The sequence below is a fragment of the Colossoma macropomum genome, unplaced genomic scaffold (assembly GCF_904425465.1).
Source record: "Colossoma macropomum unplaced genomic scaffold, Colossoma_macropomum, whole genome shotgun sequence".
Taxonomy (NCBI): Eukaryota; Metazoa; Chordata; class Actinopteri; order Characiformes; family Serrasalmidae; genus Colossoma; species Colossoma macropomum.
In genome coordinates, this window is record NW_023494799.1 from 22,984,888 (window position 1) to 22,995,042 (window position 10,155).

Sequence of the window (10,155 nt, forward strand, 5' to 3'; positions counted from 1 at the left end):
AACTTCACATTTCATTTCTTATTATAAACATCCATGTTTTTCTTTTCTTTGATAAAGCATACCACATCTCCACTGGACGTTGCTGTATGTGCTGCATTTTTAAAGTAGATTCAAAATAAGCTCTGTCTGCTGTGTGCCTGGAGAACAGATTGCAGAATTAAGGCTTTTTGGCCTTAGGTAGAGCAGAACGGGGCACATTTTGTTTTTTGCTAAATTATTTTAAAACTATTTAAACCAGATTAGCCATTTTTTGTTGTACTGGAAACCTATGCAGAATATATATCTGCTATAAATAAATGTAACATGAACATTTTCCTGCAAATTTTTGTGCATTCGAATGAGAAGCTGGCGAATGAGAAACTGACTTCAGCTTGATGACTTTAGTGTGTGACAGTTTCTCGTTTGCTGTTAAACATATCAGGAAACCAGCTGAAGTGATCATAAATGCAAATAAGTCAGTTTGTCTCCAAATTATCGATGTGTGTCTTAAATCTTTCTCTTTGCGTTTTCGTTAGCTACTAACTAGGTGAGGTTGTTGTCTGCATTGCTATGGTGACCAGCAGTCTGTGCTGATCTTCAGGGTTAAAGGGTGAATCAGCAGTTCTACATTAACTCCAACGTTTAAGACCATTTATTGTTAAAACTGTGTTAGAATGATCAGCAGAGCTTAATTTTACTGCAAAGGAGGATTATTTTATTTTTACCTACAAATCTAATTCTGCTGTGGAGCCACAACAGGGCAGTAAAAGAGCCGCATGTTGCTGACCCCTGCACTAGTGTAACGTTAGTTAACAGGCTAAAGGTTTCACCTAGAGCAGTACAGGCTCGGTTCCAGCTAGCTGGTCAAATAACACTCGTTTAGAGTAGAAAGACACTGAGAGCACAAAATCATGCCAGAATCAATCATGTTCTGTAGTATTTAGTCTGTTAGCCATAGCTGAGCCACTCTTGTGTGTAGTTTTCTTTATTTCCTGGTTCTGATTTAACAGCACATTGGATGAAAAAAGAATTCGTAACCAGTCTCATGAGTCCACACCAGCACTGAATGACAGTACGACCCTGAGAACTAACTGGCTCCATGGTGGAAAAGAGACCAGTGTTTGCTATGGGGGTCTTAGTTGTAACAGTGTGTTGAACTAACCCTGGCGTGTGGAGGCTGTGGAGACTTTAGCCCTGCCTGCTCTCACTGCGAGTTGTTTATCTGCAGGGCTATATTACAGCTATCAGGAGAGAGATTTAAATAATAGTGAATTCTGTGACTTTATTTAGTCTAATCGAACAGTGAAGGACACTCTTATGTGGAGCACCAAGAGTTTTGTGAGAGCTAAAAGGTGCCCCCTTGTGGAGAATCTTCAGCCTGATAAACATGAGTGAGTTGTAAGCCAGTTCCATGAAGTGCTTCGCATTTAAAAATATTAAGAGAATTGTTACTTTTATGGTGCAAAAAACATCTTTAGTGTGAATCGTGAGGAATATCTGTCTGAGTGCTGTGAAAATGCTTAACTACATACAAAAAATCAATTACATTTTACCCCATGTTAGACTGGGCCCTGTACTTCTCTTGTCAGCCTCTCTCAGAGTTTGCTTCTGGTCCTGATCTTAGTACATTTGGCCTTTCTGATCTATGATATGGGTTTTTTTTCCTCATAACCATCCAGTGTAGTGATAGAGTGAAGAAAACTGATCCCGGCTCTGCCACATTCCTGCCAGTAAAGTAATGCAGGGGGGCACTAGCTGTTGACCTCCATGTTGCATTTAGCTAATGGAGCTAATTTAGCGGAGCGGATGGCTTTAGACTGCCGAGCAGACAAATCCAGATAAGACCCTGGTGATACATCAGATAACACACTGAACTGATGCAGTTGGGAAGCGCCTCTCCGAGCTTTAACTGCTATTAGGCTCCTGATCTCATTAGGACGTTTTTCAGCCTTGTCATACTCAGCATTAGACAGCAGGGAGTGATTACTTTGTGCCATTGTTACGTTAGGACTGCACAACATAGACAAAATACTAGTATTATTACGTTGTGATTGGAATACAACTTGCAGTAGATTGAAAATGTTTGGCCTGTATTACATAATTACAAAAACACAATATTTTGGTAAAATCAAGAGATGAAATCTAGAACTGTGATTGCTTTAGTCTCGCGGGGCCAGGCGTGATCTTGTAATGAGAACATCTGGGGACAACCATGGGAGCTTTTGGGCTAAATGTGGGGTGGGAATGTAGACTTTCTAGGGTGGGATAAAAAAACGGGTGTGAAATTTCTAAACAGTCCAATGCCTCATGAACGTGGAGCTCAAATTAGCGGGCGATGGTGTGGTCAACACTGATCAACTGACAACAACCCTGTCGTTACCACATGGAAGTTATCATGGTTAAAAAGTCCCCCAAAAACCTCAAGTGGTTGTATTTCGAATGTCCAGAGAACACATGACATGCAGTAAGAATAAACATCACCAGAGCCAGTTTAAGCATTGCTGATTAGTTAGCATTACTGCTACTGAGTGCTGATTGGTTTGCATTACTGCTACTGAGTGCTGATTGGTTGGCATTACTGCCACTGAGTGCTAATTGGTTAGCATTACTGCTACTGGGTGCTGATTGGTTTGCATTACTGCTACTAGGTGCTGATTGGTTAGCATTACTGCTACTGAGTGCTGATTGGTTAGCATTACTGCTACAGAGAGCTGATTGGTTAGCTCTGCTGCTACTAAGTGCTGTTTAGTTGGTAAGCTGACCAGCTCATTGGCTGAGTAAAGTGGTTTGTGATAAACGTTGGGTTACCAGTAGCTGTATGCGGCCTCTGCTGTCCACAATTCACACTCAGATTCCTGAAACGTTCATGTTAAAGAATAAACATTAGCTGACGATAACGATCCGCTAGCTAGCTTGTTTTGCTTGTTGAATGTACTCCAGATGTTAAAAGAGCAGAGAAAATTTGGGGCGTGGGTTTTAGAGGGGGCGTGTCCTTGTTTGTGGCAGTTTTTGCTGCAGTACTGCAACAAAATTTTTATTTGTCCAGAGATGTGTATTCTTGTTACAAGACTACATCTGGCGCCACAAAACTATAATTGGTCAGGATGCTCACAGCACAATAAAAACCATTGTGATTGGTGCTCAATTGCATACTGCCAGTATAGTAATTAGCAGACGATAGATTGTGCAGCTCTAGTATCTTCTAGAGTAATTTCTGAAATGATGGGTTGCAGAATTGTGTTTATTCGTATGTATGATGGGCTCATTGAAAAATTAAGCCCCCAAACGCCCATCTGAGAGCCAGCGGCAATTAAATGAAATCTCTCGCACCGCCAACAAGTTGAATAAGCGGTTTGTTTATTTAAAAGCGCTGTTGGCAGAGTTAAGGCTGAATGAATAGCATAACAGTAAAATTGAGTGTGTGGATCAGTAATGCCTCCAGTGCACAGCTGTCTGAAGTCAAGCATACGTATTACACTGTTGAGTATGTGAAGGATTATCAGTGCGCTGGGAAATAAGTGCTCTCAGCAGAAGTAGAACTATATATACTTCACAAGCTGAAAAGGTGGTTAGCTTTGTGTTTCTGAACACTTTCGAGATAAAGAGGTGTTTCAGCACTTGATTCATCCTCCTGCCATGTATAGACTAAGTCCCAATCCCATTTCTTATTTTTACCCCTACCCCACTGAGTTACAAAGGGTAGTGGTTGAAATCTTCCCTATGAAATGGGACCCTCAAATAAAAAAGAGCATCACTTCATTAACAGCTACTAGCGCTGCTCTGTAGGCAACCCTGCCAGTCTGCAGTGATAGCAGAGGAGGGTGAAGTTTAGTAACCTCACTGCTGGGCTTTAGTTACATTTAGGGAATCATACGCCTTCAAAGAGGGGCAATTATTTATTATCGCCCACCCCTAATTCTTTGATGATATGAAGCCGAAGTCAGCTATTCACCAGCTTCTTGTTTGGTTTTCCTGTTCCACCTTAAATGGACCAGCAGTTGTGCTCTGGCACTTCAGTACCGCTGGACTATTTAAGGTAGAACAGGAAATTTAGCTAGCTACTGAGACATCATACTACTAGCGATTTTTTATGTTTGTTATGAAGAAAAAGACCATAATACACTGAAACAACATTAAACTAAGATAATACAATGGTTATCATAATTTTTTAGAAATTTCTCACATTTATGAGTTTCTTTGGTCGCTTGTGCAGCATCTTGTCAACTTTCTCATAACTCTCTGTTTGAAGTGTGTCTCTGAAAAACCTCTGTTTGGGGGGCTTTGTAGCCCTAACACTTCACCCTACCCTCTTTCTCAACCAGAATCTGGACACCCTACCTCTAGACGTGAACGTGCAAAACAGCGGCCTAAGGGCTAAGTGGTAGGGGCGAGGGGTGAAATGGGATTGGGCTGTAGTCTCTGCTGAGGATGGGGGACTATCAGAATCCAGTGTTTTGTTAAATGTGTCACTTTGAAATTTAACTAGAAGTTGCAGGAGAAATCACTAAATAGTGCAAGTCTACTTTTACCCTCTAGGTGTCCTTATTATTATAATACATTGGATTTGTCGTTGGGGGCCAAACTTTTGTAGTGTTTGTAGTGCCAAAAATACAAATCAGATAGCTAGCAACTCTACACTCGTAAAGGTGGTTCTTCAAGTGTTCTTTAGTAACGACAATGGTTCTGTATAGAACTGTCAAACCATTTGCATGCTTTAAGGGTTCTTTGCATCATGAAATGGTACTTAATAGTGATGGAGAATGTGCTGTATATGGTTCTTCTTATGATGGCATGCTTGTAACAATAGAAGAACCCTTTTCAAAACATAGAACCGTGTACAACACATTCTCCATGAAAAGATTTTTCACGATGCAGTGAACCTGTTTAGCATACAAATGTTTTTTTGGAAGTTCATGGTTTTATATGGAACCATCGTCTTTAGTAAAGAACCCTTGAAGAACCATCTTTTTTAAAAGTGTAGCTGTACGCTTGCAAGTTGACTGGAGAAGTTGTGTTCTTTAAATACTACAGTTGTTTCCTCATGTCTCCAAAATGATAACTTTACAGGAGAAGGAAAAAACATACTTGACTTTTAATGTAAGTCAATGGAACCAGACTTTCCATTGATTGGTTAGCAATTCTGGCCGTTTCTTTTTCAAATTATGTAAAAAACTGAAAAACAACAAAAATGAAGATACAAAGTTTTGGTCCGACAGCAGCGACATGAAGCATCTGTTAGCGACATATCGCTGCTGCCAGAACAAAACCTCGTATTGCCAAAAAGGTAACTTCACAGGACAAGAAAAACATTGTTAACTTTTAGTGGAAGTAAATGGATAAATATATTTTTCCAAATAGTTTTGGACCATGTCTGTTGGTCCATCCTGAATTTTTGACGCAGGACAACTGAACTCAAATAAAAAGATGAATAAAAGTGAAAAATGACAAAAATGGAGAGATTTTGTCCTGACAGCAATATGTTACTGTAGTCAGTGACAATATATAGCGTATATGTTTTATTATTAAATGTACTTTAAATACGTGTTCTCTCATTGGCTGGAGTGGAGTGAAGTGGGGGCAACTTTCTGCTGGGCCAAATCAAACATCTTTGCATACCAACGTTGGCGCTTCTGCCAAGTTTTTGAGCATGATTTATGCTTAACTAGCCAAATGTGGTGACTTAGCTAGTTAAAGTTAGCTTGTGACAAACATTAAAGGTCATTCTGAATAAATGACACAAAAATGTGAAATATTCGGATAAAAATTTTGGGGGTGTCTTCCAGTGCAAAAAGAGTCAATTGCTGCTCACAAAATGGGCAAACAGTGACGTTGAGACAAAGCAGGATGCAAACTGTTCCTTCTGATGTTGGTCAGAAAGTTCTAGTTGCTGGAACACGGCTGATTCGTCACTGTGGTTGTTGCCATGCCAACAGCAGAGACAGCTGTAATTGATCCAGTGGGTTCATGTCAGTTATGAAAGTTCACACAAACAAAACAGACAGAGAATAAAATACTGTTGCAATTGTTTTTGAAAAAATTGCTTTTGTTGCTTGAGTGGTGCGCTAGCTAATAGGTAACGTTAGCTTACTACTGTATAAATAGTGAAATGTGCCAACTTGGATAGCTAACATTTACTGATGCTAACATTAACGTTAGCAATGTTACTGCTGCCATGCAGAGCTTGATTTTGTTTCCCAGTTGGCAAACACTGATCACCCATTGGGTTTTATGGGCACATCTCAAGGGGCTCGAGCCACTAGGAGGCCCCCGCGAGCAATTGCAAACAGCTGTTTTGACTTAGTTGCTTAGTCACCATTATACTATCAGCCATTTCTGCGGTCAAGCTTTTAGTGTTATTAGCATTGAGCTAGCATATCTGTGAATGTGCTGTGAATTCGAAGCTCCAGGTATTCAAAAAATGACTTTGGGGAATCTATAAAGGTGAGACCTGAAACACTGACAGGGTAGAAGATGATCAAATATTAAGTGTCAGTCACTCGGTGGATACAATGTATCAGGTGGACACATTTTTAAAAAATGTATTTCTTTCATCCCAAAACTAAATAATCTTAATACGTCCATTAACATCTCCTATCATCATATATACAAAAATAAGAGCTTAATTCCAAACACATTTTACAGTCACTGGTGTTATATGAATATGGTGTAACACCAGTGACTGTGACTCCAGTGACATCCTGGTTAAAACTGAAGATTTTGTAAATTGGCTGGCTCATTGGTGGTCAGGTGACCTTGTGCAACTATTTAAAATCAGTAATAAAAATGATATTTGGCATTATTTTGACAAAACGCTAATTACCCAGCCATTAAAGCACATAACACCGGTGACACATAGAAGTCATGTGCTGCCTGATAAACAAAATTATTAATAAATTAATTAAATATAGTGAGCAAGTGTGACTCGCCTTCTCATGCCTTGAGATGCTTCCTCTCTGATGAGCCTCGACCCAAAGAAGCAGTTTAATAGAGTTACAAATACTGTGTTAAAATAAGAGTCCTGATAACACCTGTGAACCAAATCTCTGACAAATGAATTTTTAAATAAAATTAACAATATAATAATTTTATATAAAATGATAAAAATATAATAATTTTTAAATATAGTATAATGTTAATGATATAAAAAGCCAACATGAATCTGTTTTATACAAATTCCCAAATTAAACCTCTTAAAAATATTGTTTTATATTAAAAATGGTTTGAAAATTGGTTTTGTGATGAGCTGTTTTACAGATGCAGAGCAACTATGAAACAGGATAAAAAAAGAAAAATCTGAGAATTCATAAAGGGAAAAGTATTATTTATTCTTAGGTCAACTATGTAAATGTACAAACTGAAGGTAGCCAAGTAGGGGCCCACCAAATATCTGTGCCCATAATTTGATGGTCTGGACCTGCTGGTTGGTAAACTAGTTCTTATAGCTAAAGTTGGCTAGCATGCATTATGATATGCACAGATACCTCAAATAGCTTACAGTTCTTCTGTATGCTGGTGTTGAGCACTTCATAGTGCCTCCTCCCTCTCAGATCTGAAACCAAAACTACACTCTTCTGAGTATTTTCTCAGTGAACCAGGGTCAGTATTGATCATGCAGCTCTAAGACCGCCTCAGGCTGAGTCCTCAGTAGAAGAGAAGAGTTCACACAGGAGAGGAGATTTCTATCTCTCCTTTACACAAAGACACCATCCAGTGAGACAGCAGGAGCCATTCAGACAGCTCGGAGCAAACAGAGCCTCCTCACTCACGACTGTGTAATTTGATGAGGTAGCACAAAGCATGCTAAGCCCATTAGCTGAAAGGAAGGATTGGCATCACGTCGTTATTCTGATCGATGGGTGGACCAGGTGTCCGGCAGAAGGACAGAAGAACAGGAGCTCCTCATAGACCAACTGAGGGCCAGAAGAGTTCAAGTTTACTCAGGGTGAACTCCCTCTGCTTCATTACTGCCATTATCCACGCCGGCTAAACCACTGCACACAAAAGAGGAGCCAAATGGAGCCGTGAACACCCTGCTTTTCCAAAGGAACGGTTTACCAAACATGCTAATAGAGCTAACATTAACAGCTAGTGAAGACCAGTCATTGCCTCATTTAGATAATGCCAATTGGGCCCTAATAGCTTTTATTGTTATTATTAGTAGTAGTAGAGTGAGTGAGTGTTTCTGATAAAGTGGCCAGTTAGTGGAAGTACAAGGTGGGTGTTTCTAATAAAGTGGCCAGTGAGTGGAAGTACAAGGTAGGCGTTTCTAGTAAATAGGCCAGTTAGTAGAAGTACAAAGTAGGCATTTCTGATAAAGTGGCCAGTTAATGGAAGTACAAGGTAGGCATTTCTAATAAAGTGGCCAGTGAGTGGAAGCACAAGGTGGGTTTTTCTTATAAAGTGGCCAGTGAGTGGACATACAAGGTAGGTGTTTCTAATAAAGTGGCCAGTTAGCAGAAGCATGATGTGGGTGTTTCTGATAAAGTTGCCAGTGAGTGGAAGTACAAAGTAGGCATTTCTAATAAAGCGGCCAGTGTAAGGTCATTGTTTCTGATAAAGTAGCTGGTTATTCACAGCATAATAGCTTTTTTTTTGCGTCTGGGACTTTTTTTTCCTCTCTGAGTGACACATATATGGATGTTGCTGTGTTTTATGTTTTTCTCTCAGTTCTGCTGTTTTGACAGACACAATATGAATACTTTAAGCTCCACAGATTCTCTGAGATTCTCTGGCATAACACGTTGTGTAGGTGACCAGGACTTCCACTGCTACTGCAAATAGTAAGTAGGACACCTGAATGTGTGTATACACCACCCCAAGCCAGACACTTCACCCAGGAGGCAGCGCGTTTCCTGCATGTTGTCATAAGTCATTCCCGCATTTCATGGTGTTGTGTTAAATGTTTCACGGTGGCTGTTCATCTTTTATAGGAAGCTGCATGACAAACACACACACACTCACATACATGCACACACACGAATGCCCCTTTAGGCACAGGCAGAACAGACAGGACCGAGGGAACCACAGCATGTATAATACATGAGAATACAGAGTGGTGTCTGGAGCGAAGGCTCATGGGTAATGACTGAATTAAAGTGAACCATAAGTGTGTGTTTATATGGGTCTATGTTTTCTTACGTTTTCAGGACAAAAATGTACAGGATCAACAAAGCACACATGGGATTATAACATGCTTTTAAAAGAAAAAAAATATATATATATGGTTCTTCAAGGGTTCTTTAGTAAACACAGTGGTTCTATATTGAACCAAGAACATTTAAAAAACCATTTGCATGCTTCACTTGTTCTTTGCATTATGAAATAGTTCTTCAGATTCTTGGAGAATGTGTTGTCTATGGTTCTATATAGCACCAAAAAGGGTCCTTTTATTGTATACAAACTTGACATTGCAGCATTTTTGCTGCTATACATAAAACCCTTTTCAAAAAGGTTCTGTATAGAACCATGTATAACACATTCTCAGCACAGACACTGATGTGGTGGTGGTGTGTTAGTGTGTGTTGTGCTGGTGCGAGTGGATCAGACACAGCAGAGCTGCTGGAGTCTTTAAACACCTCAGTGTCGCTGCTGGACTGAGAGCCAAAAACATCCAGCCAGCAGCGTCCTGTGGGCGGCATCCTGTGACCACTGATGAAGCACTAGAAGATGACCAACACAAACTGTGCAGCAGCACTTGAGCTATCATCTCTGACTTTTTATCTGCAAGGTGGACTGACAAGGTAGGACAGTGAGTGGGTGTTTAAAAACTCCAGCAGCACTGCTGTGTCTGATCCACTCGCACCAGCACAACACACACTAACACACCACCACCACATCAGTGTCACTGCACTGCTGAGAATGATCCACCACCCAAAAAATACCTGCTCTGAGGGGGTCCTGTGGGGGTCCTGATCATTGAAGAACAGGTTAACAAAGTATGCAGAGAAACAGATGGACTACAGTCTGTAACTGTAGAACTACCAGGTGCTCAAAATGAACACTGAGTGTAGAAACAAGGTAAGTGTACTTAATTAAGTGGTTGGTCTTATATATGTATATTCACACGCATGAGCCATGGTTTAGCAGACCCCGAGCTGCAGTGGATGCTGACACAGTGGCCTCTGACCCCTGTCCCCAGCACCGCAGGATAATTAGACGCAAGTCCATCACCCTGCT